The sequence below is a fragment of the Papio anubis genome, chromosome 13 (genome assembly GCF_008728515.1).
Source record: "Papio anubis isolate 15944 chromosome 13, Panubis1.0, whole genome shotgun sequence".
Lineage (NCBI taxonomy): Eukaryota > Metazoa > Chordata > Mammalia > Primates > Cercopithecidae > Papio > Papio anubis.
In genome coordinates this window covers 11576007-11589780 of record NC_044988.1, presented here as the reverse complement: position 1 = coordinate 11589780, position 13774 = coordinate 11576007, and the positions used below count along the sequence as shown (strand labels likewise).

The window sequence follows — 13774 nt, the reverse complement described above, 5'->3', positions numbered from 1 at the left end:
TTTCTCTTGCCTGATTGCCCTGGCCAGAACATCAAATACCATGTTGAATAGGAGTGGTGAGAGAGGACATCCTTGTCTTGTGACAGTTTTCAAAGGGAATGCTTCCAGCTTTTGCCCATTCGGTATGATATTGGCTGGAGGTTTGTCATAAATAGCTATTATTTTGAGATACATTTCATCAATACCTAGTTTATTCAGAGTTTTTAGCATGAAGGGGTGTGGAATTTTATCAAAGGCCTTTTCTGCATCTACTGAGAGAACCATGTGGTTTTGTCATTGGTTCTGTTTATGTGATGGATTATGTTTACTGATTTGCATATGTTCAACCAGTCTTGTATCTCAGGGATGAAGTTGATTTGATTGTGGTGGATAAGCTTTTTGATGTGCTGCTGGATTCAGTTTGCCAGTATTTTATCATTTCTGCATCAATGTTCATCAGGGATACTGGTCTAAAATTTTCTTTTTTTGTATCTAGGCCAGGTTTTGGTATCAGGATGATGCTGGCCTCATAAAATGAGTTAGGGAAGAGTCCTTCTTTTTCTATTGTTTGGAATAGTTTCAGAAGGAATGGTAGCTCCTCTTTGTATCTCTGGTAGAATTCAGCTCTGATTGTGTCTGGTCCTGGGTTTTTTTTTGGTTGGTAGGCTATTAATTATTGCCTCAATTTCAGAACTTGATATTGGTCTATTCAGGGATTTGACTTCTTCCTGGTTTAGTCTTGGGAGGGTGGATGTGTCCAGGAATTTATCCATTTCTTCTAGATTTTCTAGTTTATTTGCATAGGGGTGTTTACAGTATTCTCTGATTTTTGTATTTCTGTGGGATCAGTGGTGATCTCCCCTTTGTCATTTTTTATAGTGTCTATTTCAGTCTTCTCTTTTTTCTTCGTTAGTTTGGCTAGCAGTCTATTTTGTTAATCTTTTCAGAAAGCCAGCTCCCGGATTCAGTTTTTTTTTTTTTTTTTTTTTGAAGGGTTTTTCGTGTCTCTATCTCCTTCAGTTCTGCTCTTAGTTATTTCTTGTTTTCTGCTAACTTTTGAATTTGTTTGTTCTTGCTTCTCTAGTTATTTTAATTGGGATGTTAGGGTGTCAATTTTAGATCTTTCCCACTTTCTCCTGTGGGCATTTAGTGCTACAAATTTCCCTCTAAACACTGCTTTCACTGTGTCCCCAAGATTCTAGTACGTTGTGCCTTTGTTCTCACTGGTTTCAAAGAACTTATTTCTGCCTTCATTTCGTTATTTACCCATTAGTCATTCAGGAGCAGGTTGTTCAGTTTCCATGTAGTTGTGTGGTTTTGAGTGAATTTCTTAATCCTGAGTTCTAATTTGATTGCATTGTGGTCTGCGAGACTGTTTGCTATGATTTCCATTCTTTTGCATTTGCTGGGGATTGTTTTACTTCCAATTATGTAGTCAATTTTAGAATAAGCAAGATGTGGTGCTAAGAAGAATGTATACTCTGTTGATTTGGGGTGGAGAGTTTTGTAGATGTCTATTAGGTACGCTTGGTCCAGAGCTAAGTTCAAGTCCTGAATATCCTTGTTAATTTTCTGTCTCATTGATCTAATATTGACAGTGGGGTGTTAAATTCCCCCACTATTATTGTGCAAAAGTCTAAGTCTCTCTCTCTGTAGGTCTCTAAGAACTTGCTTAATGGGGCTGGGTGCAGTGGCTCACGCCTATAATCCCAGCACTTTGGGAGGCCGAGGTCAGGAGATAGAGACCATCCTGTCTAACATGGTGAAACCTCATCTCTGCTAAAAACACAAAAAATTAGCCAGGCATGGTGGCAGGCACCTGTAGTCCCAGCTACTCTGGAGGCTGAGGCAGGAGAATGGTGTGAACCCAGGAGGCGGAGCTTGCAGTGAGCTGAGATCGTGCCACTGCACTCCAGCCTGGGTGACAGAGTGAGACTCCATCTCAAAAGACCAAAAAAAAAAAAAACCAGGGGTTGCAATTGTTTTATGAATCTGGGTGCTCCTGTATTGGGTGCTAGCTCTTCTTGTTGCACTGATCCTTTTACCATTATGTAATGCCCTTTTTTTTAAAAAAAAAAATCTTTGTTTAAAGTCTGTTTTTTCAGAGACTAGGATTGCAACCCCTGGTTTTTTTTTATTTTGCTTTCCGTTTGCTTGGTAAATATTCTTCCAACCCTTTATTTTGAGCCTATGTGTGTCTCTGCATGTGAGATGGGTCTCCTGAATACAGCATACCGATGAGTCTTGACTTTTTGTCCAATTTGTCAGTCTTTTAATTGGGGCATGTAGCCCATTTACATTTAAGGTTAATATTGTTATGTGTGAATTTGATCCTGTCATTATGATGCTAGCCAGTTATTTTGTCCATTAGTTGATGCAGTGTCTTCACAGTGTCGATGGTCTTTACAATTTGGTATGCTTTTGCAGTGGCTAGTACTGGTTTTTCCTTTCCATATTTAGTGCTTCCTTTGGGAGCTCTTGTAAGGCAGGCCTGGTAGTGACAAAATCTCTCAGCATTTGCTTGTCTGTAAAGGATTTTACTTCTCCTTCGCTTATGAAGCTTAGTTTGGCTGCACTGAAATTCTGAGTTGAAAATTCTTTCTTTAAGAATGTTGAATATTGGCCCCCACTCTCTTCTGGTTTGTAGGTTTTCTGCAGAGAGATGTGCTGTTAGTCTGATGGGCTTCCCTTTGTGGGTAACCTGACCTTTTTCTCTGGCTGCCTTTAACATTTTTTCCTTCATTTCAACCTTGGTGAATCTGACAATTATGTGTCTTCAGATTGCTCTTCTCGAGGAGTATCTTTGTGGTGTTCTCTGTACTTCCTGAATTTGAATGTTGGTCTGTCTTGCTAGGTAGAGGAATTTCTCCTGGATAATATCCTGAAGAGTGTTTTCCAACTTCATTCTATTCTCCACGTCACTTTCAGGTACACCAGTCAAATGTAGGTTTGGTCTTTTCACACAGTCCCATATTTGTTGGAGGCTTTGTTCATTCCTTTTCATTCTTTTTTCTCTAATCTTGTCTTCACACTTTATTTCATTAAATTGATCTTCAATCTCTGATATCGTTTCTTCCACTTGATCGATTTGGCTATTGATACTTGCGTATGCTTCACAAAGTTCTCGTGCTGTGTTTTTCAGTTCCATCAGGTCATTTGTGTTCTTCTCTAAACTGGTTATTCTAGTTAGCAATTCCTCTAAACTTTTTTCAAAGTTCTTAGCTTCTTTGCATTGGGTTAGAACATGCCCGTTTAGCTCAGAGGAGTTTGTTATTACCCACCTTCTGAAGCCTGCTTCTGTCAGTTCATCAAACTCATTCGTTATCCAGTTTTGCTCCCTTGCTGGTGAGGAGCCGTGATCCTTTGGAGGAGAAGAGGCATTCTGGTTTTTGGAATTTTCCACCTTTTTGTGCAGGTTTTTCCAAATCTTCATGGATGTATCTACCTTTGGTCTTTGATATTGGTGACCTTCGGATGGGGTTTCTGTGTGGACGTCCTTTTTGTTGATGCTTTTCCTTTCTGTTAGTTTTCCTTCCCACAGTCAGCCCCTCTGCTGCAGGTCTGCTGGAGTTTGCTGGAGGTCCACTCCAGACCCTATTTGCCTGGGTATCACCAGCGGAGACAACAGAACAGCAAAGATTGCTGCCTGTTCCTTCCTCTGGAAGCTTTGTCGCAGAGGGGCACCCACTAGATGACAGCTGGAGCTCTTCTGTATGAGGTGAGCTGTCAACCCCTGCTAGGAGGTATCTCCCAGTCAGGAGGCACAGGGGTGAGGGACCCACCTGAAGAGGCAGTCTGTCCCTTAGCAGACCTCGACCGCTGTGCTGGGAGATCTGCTGCTCTCTTCAGAGCTGGCAGGCGGGAACATTTAAGTCTGCTGAAGCTGTGCCCACAGCTACCCCTTCCCCCAGGTGCTCTGCCCCAGGGAGATGGGAGTTTTATCTATAACACTGGGGCTGTTGCCTTTCTTTCAGAGATGCCTTGCCCAGAGAGGAGGAATCTAGAGAGGCAGTCTGGCCACAGTGGCTTTGCTGAGCTGTGGTGGGCTCCACCCAGTTCGAACTGGCAGCTTTCTTTACACTGTGAGGAGAAAATCACCTACTCCAGCCTCAGTAACAGCAGATGCCCACTCCCCGCACCCAGCTCGAGCATCCCAGGGCAACTTCAGACTGCTTTGGTGGCAGTGAGAATTTCAAGCCAGTGGATCTTAGCTTGCTGGGCTCCATGGGGGTGGGATCCAATGAGTTAGACCACTTGGCTCCCTGGCTTCAGGCCCCTTTCCAGGTAAGGGGATGGTTCTGTCTCACTGGCATTCCAGATGCCACTGGGGTATGGAGAAAAAAAAAAAAACTCCTGCAGCTAGCTCAGTGTTTGCCCAAACGGCCGCCCACTTTTGTGCTTGAAATCCAGGGCCCTGGTGGTGTAGGCACCTGAGGGAATCTCCTGGTCTTCGGGTTGGGAAGATCGTGGGAAAAGCATAGTATCTGGGCCAGAGTGCACTGTCCCTCACGGCACAGTCCCTCACAGTTTCCCTTGGCTAGGGGAGGAGTTCCCCAAACCCTTGTGCTTACCAGATGAGGCGATGCTCCACACTGCTTCGGCTCACCCTCCGTGGGCTGCGCCCACCGTCTAACCAGTCCCAGTGCGATGAGCCAGGTACCTCAGTTGGAAATGCAGAAATCACCTGTCTTCTGTGTTGATCTCGCTGGGAGCTGCAGACCAGAGCTGTTCCTATTTGGTCATCTCTCCAGTCACTCTGTTGTTGTTTTAAATAACCTAATCTTGTCAACCTTTTATTACTTCTCGATTGTTGTTATATTTAGAAGGGCATTTCTTACTCTAAGTCTATAAACACACTTACCCACATTTTTTTCCAATGTAGTTTCATATTTACATTTAAATTGTTCGTCCATTTAAAATTCCTTTTTGATGTAAAGAGTAAGGAAATATAAATACTGCAGACGTAAGGAAATACAAAGAATGCAGCTTTTCTCTTCCTGTAGTGACAAGCCAGTTCTGCCAGCAACCTTTACTGAATAATCTATTTTCACCTACTGCTTTGAACAACTATCTATTTATACCAAATTTTCTAATAACATACTTTTTTTTTTTTTTTTTTTAAGAGATGGAGTCTTGCTTTGTCGCCCAGGCTGGAGTGCAGTGGCACGATCATGGCTCACTGCAGCCTCAAACTCCCGGACCCAAGCAATCCTCACACCTCAGTCTCCGAGTAGCTGGGACCATACGCACACACCGCCGCACATGGCTTAACAAAATACTTTTAGATATGACCATTGCAAGGCCTTTTGTTAGTCTAGTAGATGTAAGTCAGTGGGTGGGGTATATTATAAGTTTGAAAGCAGAAAATAAACTCCATTCTCACTTCAAGGGAAGTGTACAGATAATCATGTAATATTCTCTTTCCCTTAGACAGCCAATAAAAAATTTATTGAGCAGCTACCATGAGTCAGGTGCTATATTCACATCAGGCAGCTCAGGGTGGTCTTAAGAGCACAGACTGGAATCCCACAGCCATGTCTGACCCTGGCTCTACCACTCAGGGGACATAGGACCTGCCTGTGCCTCACTGTCCTGCTCACAAGGGTTTTACGAGGATTCAGTGAGTTAAGTGAGAAGCGCTTAGAGCTACATTTGACACATAGTAAGTGCTCAACAAATGTTGACAATTATTAGGGATGGAAAGTAGAATAACAAATCATTTCTGGATTCAATCTTTTTTCCATTTTGAGGAAACAGTGATGCATGTTTTCCTTCCATAACCATTCTACTTTATAGCAGCCAGCCCTCCTCTTTCCTTCTCCTGACTCTGCCACCAACTAAAACAGCGGTACCTGCCATTACCTGGGGCTGACCTACAGATGCCACTCCTGCAGTGGACATCCCAGACCAGGACCATATTATGAAAAAGGTTTGAGGAAGCCAAACCTCAAATGGTCCTGGAAGTTGTACAATCCTGGAAGCCCCTCACTATCACCCAGTGCTTGGCTGGCACTGTCTTGTGCCAGCTGTCTAGACAGCACTCTTAGGAGAGCCCTGGGCTCCCAATGGGAGCAGGGCTGCCCCGGTAAGCAGTGACATGAGGAAGGGAGGTAACGCAATCAGCCTTCAGGCCTGCAAGGTGCTTCCTCACAGGCTTCCAGGAGTGCAGGAACCCTTGCTGCTGAAGGATGAGGGACAGATACTGGCGAGAAATGATCAAGATTGATGAAGGCTGAGGGCAGAACTCAGAGGCAGAGTTAATTTAATATTCATTTTCATTTAAGCTTCAGAATGTTTGTCTCATACTTGATTATAAGCTTCCAACATACTGAAAATGATTAATTTAAATCACCTAAACTCTGTGAGGCACCAGGCTTTCCCAAAATGAAAACAAGTGGTGTGTTTTTGCATTAAAAATCACTTGATAGGCTGGGTGCGTGCAGTGGCTTACGCCTGTAATCCCAGAACTTTGGGAGGCCAAGGCAGGCAGATCACCTGAGGTCAGGAATTTGAGGCCAGCCTGGCCAGCATATCAAAACCCTGTCTCTACTAAAAATACAATTAGCCAGGCATGGTGGTATGTGCCTGTAATCCCAGCTACTTGGAGGCTGATGCAGGAGAATCGCTTGAACTTGGGAGGCAAAGGTTGCTGTGAGTCGAGATTGTGCCACTGCGCTCCAGCCAGGGTGACAGAGCAAGACTCTGCCTCAAACAAAAGAAACCCCCCCACCCCACCCCACCCCAGCCAAATTATCTGGGTGTGGTGGCACACACCTGTAATCCCAGCTACTTGGGAGGCTAAGGCATGAGAATTGCTTGAACCCAGGAGACAGAGATCGCGTCACTGCACTCCAGCCTGAGCGACACAGTGAGATTTCTGTCTCAAAAAAAATAAAAATAAATAAATCACTCAATAAATCAGAAAAGAAAAAACTCCATATTCTTACCTACTGGTTTAATTAAGTTAAAATTTCAACCTATTGGTTAAAATTATTATTTACTTGTAAGACAAAATGTTTGTAATTTAACAAAGACTTCTAATCACTTTTTAAAAAAGAAACAAAAGGCATATGAAAATGTACAACATGCCAAATACACGAACCCCTTGACCCTCCTAGTTAAATATCATGTTTAACATTTCCTTATTTTCATATAGGACTTTTAATCAGAAAAGCAAATATATAGGAGCGATCGGGTCAGATTAACATGTTTGACCAACGTCAACCAGTGCAGAAACTGGGCTTCTCCAAACACTGGTGGAGCCACACCTCTATTCCTTCTCAGAGGAATGGCCCCAGCGGCTCAGCAGGAAGTTCAGAAGTCACTGCAATGAGCAAACAGACCTGAGCACACCCCAGCGCAGCCTGGAGTCCGGGAAAGAATCAGTCACCAAGTTTTCTGATGGCTTGGAAATATTCCACCCTGTCCCAAGACTGTCTAAACCAGGGGTGAGCAAACTATGGCCCACAGGCCATATCCGGGCCTGGTTTTTTTTTGAAGTTGTACTGTACACAGCCATAAATACTGCCTATGGCTGCTCTCTGGCTACAAAGTAGAACTGAAATAGCTGAGACAGAGACCTACCCACAGACCAACTCTGCCCATAGGGTATCATGAGGATTAAACATTTACCATCTGACCATTTAGACAAAGTTTGTCAACTCTGCCTCTAACCCATTGGGATTAAATGACCAAGGTCACTGTGTTCTGCTTAAATTGCTTTAAAAACTTACTAGGAAATACACAGAATCTCTTCCTCTCACTTCCCCAAAATGAACACTAGCTTTTCTCCAATGCTAGAAGCTGACAGTGTCTAAAGATGAAAACTTTTAAAATCAATGTATAGTGGTAGGCGGTAGAAACACCAAAAAGCAAGGGAGATGAGTGAAAATGAACTAGAGAACCAAATTCTTCCTGTTTTGAAATTTTCTGAAGAAAGGCCACCCACCGTCAAGAATATATCCTGGAGCCAGTATGGTGGCTCACGTCTGTATTCAGCACTTGGGGAGGCTGAGGCATGAGGATCACTTGAGCCCAGGAATTCGAGACCAGATTGGTCAATGTTATGCAGGGAGACCCTGTCTCTACAAAAAAATACTTAGAAAAGAATACATCTTGGGCCAGGCATGGTGGCTGACGCCTGTAATCCCAGCACTTTGGGAGGCCAAGGCAGGCAGATCACCTGAGGTCGAGAGTTCGAGACAAGCCTGACCAACATGAAGAAACCCTGTCTCTACTAAAAATACAAAATTAGCCAGGCGTGGTGGTGCATGCCTGTAATCCCAGCTAGTTGGGAGGCTGAGGCAGGAGAATCACTCGAACCTGGGAGGCCGAGGTTTCGGTGAGCTTAGATTGTGCCATTGCACTCCAGCCTGGGCAACAAAAGCAAAACTGTCTCAAAAAACAAAAAGAATACATCCTGGTAGAAGCTCAATTTTCCCTTGAGTTCAGGAGTCACAAACTGCAGCCCAAGGGCCCGATCCTGCCAGGCATCTATTTTTGTACGCTGCCCACAATTAAAAATAGTTGTTTTTTTTTTTTTAACTGAGACGAGGGCAAGCTCTGTCACCCAGGCTGGAGTGCAGTGGCACAATTTCAGCTTACTGTAACCTTCTCCTCCTAGGTTCAAATGCCTCAACCTCCCAGGTAGCTGGGATTCGAATGCCTCAACCTCCCAGATAGCTGGGATTATAGGCACATGCCACCATGCCCAGCTAATTTTTGTATTTTCCTTTTTTTTTTTTTTTTTTTTAAGTAGAGATGGGGTTTCACCATGTTGGCAAGGCTGGTCTCGAACTCCTGACTTCAAGTGATGTGCCCACCTCAGCCTCCCAAAGTGCTGGGATTACAGGCGTGAGCCACCGCGCCCGGCCAGTTTTTACATTTTCAATGGTTGAAGAAAGTTAAAATATTACTATTTCATGAGAGAGTGCTTCACAGGGCTGAGAAATTCTCCACATATTCCTGGCTGACTGGAAGATGATGCGAGCATGGGGAAGACCCAAAAGAGCCCAGCAGAGCTGAAAACCAAGAAGAACTGAGAACCAGCTGAAACTTGCAGTGTTCCCCAACCCCTACACAGACCTACTGTTAGAGGGATGGAGACTGACCCAGCAGGTGACTCCTGGTTCAGTGCTCCTTGGAGAATCTGGACACCATGAAGTGGTATTAGATGTCAGTTTAGCTACCCGTTATTTTGAGTGCTTCCTTAGCGGAACTGTTGAGGCAGTATGGCTTAGGAAAAGAGCACTGATGGGGGTCAGGCCAAAGGGAGTTTTAATCCTAGCTCATTATTTGCACAAATTTTGGTGAGCTGTATAATCTGCCTCTCTGTATCTTATTCAATCCTTGTAAAAGTCCATTGAAGTAGGCTTACTACTGTCTCCATGTTCTAGGATGCAGTGATATGAGACTTTAAATCTGTAAAACCTTTTGTTGTTAGGATTAAAAATTACAGTGGCAATAAAGTACACACCACATGATAATAGCTCAACAGATTGCTTTTTTTTTTTTTTTTTGGTTCGGAAATAAAAGGATATCTCATGAAACATGAAAATCACATGAAATTAAAACTTCAGTATCCATAAAGTTTTATTGGAACAGAACCATGCCCATTCATTTACATATTGCCTGTGGCTATTGGGCTGTAAGAGCAGAGCTGAGAAGTTGTGACAGGGACCATAGGGTCTGCAACACCTAAAATAGTATCTGGTCCTTTTCAGAAACAGGTTGCTAACTCCTGCTGTAGTCCAATGGTTCTTAAAGGGTGGTCCCCATATTAGCAGCATCAGCATTACCTTGGAATGTGTCAGAAATGCAAATTTTGTGGCCCACCCCAGACTGACCAAATCAGAGGTCTGTTTATTTTACTAATAAATGCAAACACAGGAGAGCAAAAGACCTTGAGCGAAGCTCTGTACTGAGCCAGCCTTGCATGAGTTACCTCATGAAGTAGAAACCATGCTGATGTAATCAGATCTGACAGGCCAAAATACTTAAAATTAAGAGAAAGTATTTAAAACAGGGTTTCTACCTCTAATGTTATTAACAACAAATCCAGCCCTATGTGTATATTGGGCCTTGAGATACAATATAACTGTAACAGCAAATACATTGTTTATAAATAAGCAATAAATGCACATAAAGGAGAGCATTAAGAACTTTTTTTATTACTGAGAAACATCAAAAAAGTTGGGAAACGATAGCAAATTACAATATAAACTATAATCATATTATATAGTATTCATATATGTACTTTTTTCTGTCAGACACGAATCTTCAAAATCTTAGCAAGGGGAAGTCCTATTAATAAAGCGCTTAAGGGTTTTAAAGGAAAATAAGATCAAAATGTAAAAATCTGAAAAGGCATGGACTTTTTTTTTTTTTTCCTGAAAGTGTGAGAAATACCTGTGTGAAAGAAAGGAATGACTCTCTCGAGATTTAAGAAACACTTCATAAGTTTGGAGACAAGTCTCTCTTTTAACGTCTCTTCATCAACAACTTGAAAAGTCCAGAAAAACACCACGATCTTTAAGAATAGTTTTTGGGGAGGAAGTGAAGTATCATTCGCCCTTTTCTAAGGTGAGAGCAAAAGCATAGTAGGACCATTCCTTCTGTTCCTTCTACTTTTTTACAAATGTTTTAAAAATTGTTTTACAAAAACAGAAGTGCTTTTAAAAAATCCCAATTACGAATGTTGTTTCTCACATTAGACCACTGAAAAAGATATGTATCTTTTTTCACTGGGCAACTTATTTTTTTTCTTTTAAGAAAAAACAAGTAATAATAATGCTGCAGAATTTAAACCAGAGGCAGGGAACACCGCTCCCCCGCCCCCAGTGGCCACCCCAGGTCCTTTGAGAAATGGGGCTGGACCTCAGGGACTACGCTGCCTTCAAGTTCCCTTGCAGCAACAGTACCCATCAACTGACATCTGTCTCCTCTCAGCACACCTGCCTAAAGTGATGCTCCACCCTTCCTACTGATCACACAGATGCATTTTCCCCAGGTTCTGCCCTCCGTACTTCCAATGCAGAAAGCCAGCTAGCACTTTCACAGGATAAGGGTAGCAGTTCCCTCCTTCTGGGGAAGGTGGCCATATATACAAACCCAGGTAGCCCCAGGCCTGCTATGGTCAGCTGTCCTAACTGTTGTTTCTGCCCAGGCCTCAACAACAGCAGCAGCGGGTGGAATGTAAATGCAAAATCTTTTCATTTCCCATCAATAACTGAACCTAAACCAGCAATTAGGAAGCAGATGGTATCCTTGGCCCCTAATATCCAAGTCACCACAATTTCCTGGCCCCACCCTCAGCACTCCTTTCCTCTCATTTCTTTCATTTTCCTGTAAAACCAACTTAAAAAAAAATGTGAAAATTGGATAACCTCTCCATAGGAGAACAAAATATATCTTAAAAGCTAACCTCTTTTCTTTAAACATCCTAATAATTCAATTTCTTTTTGTTCACTGACACCTTAAGAATTGAGTGGCCTAAAAACAGTAAGTCTTAGCGAGTTACTAGTTTCTATTTATAAAGAAAGTAAAAGTATTCTTTCCAATAGCATGAGCTTAGCTTCATCTTTTATAGCACAACTGGAAGAAGCTAGGATGCCTTTGGAGACCCACAAAAACTAACAAGAGATTGTCCCATGCCCACCAAAATTCAGAATACTAAAACTGAGATTTGAGCCAACCTGATGGCCATGAGCTAAACAAAGCCACTCAAGCGCCGCTAAACACTTCATCAGGTTACTGCATATCTCACTAATCCAGTCCTAGAAATGTTCAATAATTTGCATAAGGTAGGGCCTAGGGACCCCAAATCAGACAAAGGAAACCTCAAAACCGTGAAAGTCACACAAGTTTAGTTTTGCACATCTGGCTATGGGACATCTGAAATTGTCCAGCATCATCACGATATTTCAAATATAATAATTCTTAAATTTTGCTTAAAAAATTCATCAAAATTGTTATTCACATTTTGCTTCTTAAAAGCAAGTCATTAAAAATATTAAACAGGATATGATCTTTAAAGCACGGCAAAGTTGTGTGGATCCTCCACGCTGGCAAAGGTGGAAGCACAGGTATGCGGGAAAACCTCGAGCATCCGCGAGAACCGGCTGCAGCTGCGCTCTGGCCGCGCGGCGGGAGGACCCGGCGCCAAGCTCCGGGGTCACTAGCCAGGAGGCCCCGCGACAACATGGACCCCAGGGCGGCCGAAGCGCGCCTGGGGTTGGAGGGGAGGAAGAGGAGGCGGGAGCCCAGAGGCTCGCGGCTCGGCCAGCCCTCCGCGCCTCGTGCAAATCACGCCGCAGAACTAGAACTAGTACGACTTTGGGGGTGCACGCTTTTGACTTTGGATGCCGACGCGCGTGACAAAGCTCAGAACAAAAAGAAAGGCCCCGCATCGCCTGAGACTGCAGGGCAGGGAATCCTCGCGAGGCCCCTCATCGCAGGGCCAGGGGGCGGCGCGCCCGGCCTTGGGGAGCGAGCCGAGGGGCCCGGGCGGCCACGGGCTGCCCGGTGCAGGAAGGTGCGGCGCCAGCCCCGAGAGCAGCCAGCGAAGGCTGGAGCCCCGGCGCAAGCGGCAGCGAGGGTCCGGGGACCGACGCGAGGTCTCGGGGCGCGGGGCACGGGGCCGGGGCAAAGGAGGAAGCGAGGGACCCCGGTTCGGGAGGCCTGGGGCTGCGCGCCGCCCACTCACCTCTTCCGCGGCTCCGGCCGCCACTCGGCGATGCGGGGCTCCGCTACGAGGCCACCCTGGCCGCTCTCCCGCCGCTGCCGGCCTCGCGCTCCGGCTGGCTCCGCGCGGTGCGCCCCGCGCCTCAGCGTCCAGCGCCGCCGCGTCCCCGGCCTCCGCAGCTGCGAGGCCCCGCCCCCGGGCAGCGCCGGCGGCTCGAAGGGAGGAGGCGGCGCCGCGAGCGCGGAGAGGCGAGGCCGGGGCTGCCGGGGCCGCGCGGACTCCCGCCTCCACGGTGCGCGCGCCCTGGCCAGCGGCCCCCACTCGGCAGGAGCAGGAACGCCAGCGTGCGCCCCTCCCCTGGACCACCCCAGCGCCCCTTCCGACGCGGGAGACGGCTCCTGAGCAGCGGCGCGGAGCGGGGAAGCGGCGGTGGGGAAAGGGTACCTGGGGGAAGCCCCATCCCACGTTCCACCCCCAAGGGAATGTTCCCGAACAGCCAACCACACCCAGCGCCACACTCACGTTACCTTCTTTATAAAGTCGTCTGGGTGAAAACTGCCCAGAGAAGGAAGCGAACGAAAAACAGGTTTTTAGGGGGTTTATACTCACAAAATTGTCTTTTTTCTCCCACTAGGTATTCCCTGTTGACCATCATCTCGCTTCGGTTGTCACCGCTCAGGCCTTAGTGTTTGGTCTGTGACCCTTCCACTACTAGCAACCGAAAAAGTGAAGATTCCCGGACGCCTTCGGGTGTGATCTTCTAGCCTGGGCAGCTGCATTTAAAACAGCGCCTCAGGTGACGCTCAGGCGCACTGATGTTTGAGAAGCCCTGTGAGGCCGTACCTTCTGGAGAGAATGCCACAAAACTAATGACCTACAAGGAAACCGTGCTAGAAAATTCTAAAGCAATGGTTCTTAACTCTAGCAGCACCTGCCATCCATTAGAATTATTTGGGGAGCTTTTAGAGCATTTAGATACCAGGGTCCCACTTCCAGAGTTCAAACTGAACTTGATATTTTTTGTTTGTTTTGCGCTTCCCAGATAATCCTAATACAGTATACGGCCAAGATTGAGAACAGTTTTCCTAGAGTCATGTCTCTTCATGTCTTCTT

At 45.3% G+C, this 13774-nt stretch overlaps 1 protein-coding gene across 2 annotated transcripts in view; it reads right to left on the bottom strand.

The window, feature by feature from the left end:
- Positions 1-13442, bottom strand: part of GOLM1 (golgi membrane protein 1) — a 73684-nt gene extending 60242 nt beyond the window's left edge. Inside the window, exon 1 of one of the 2 annotated variants that reach the window (XM_003911873.2) lies at positions 13271-13442. The gene's annotated coding sequence lies outside the window, so the exon portion shown is untranslated. Of the gene's footprint in view, positions 1-12682; positions 12862-13270 lie in introns of those variants that run through there. The other variant, XM_003911874.4, reaches the window with a different exon arrangement.
- Between the last annotated feature and the right edge of the window lie 332 nt (positions 13443-13774).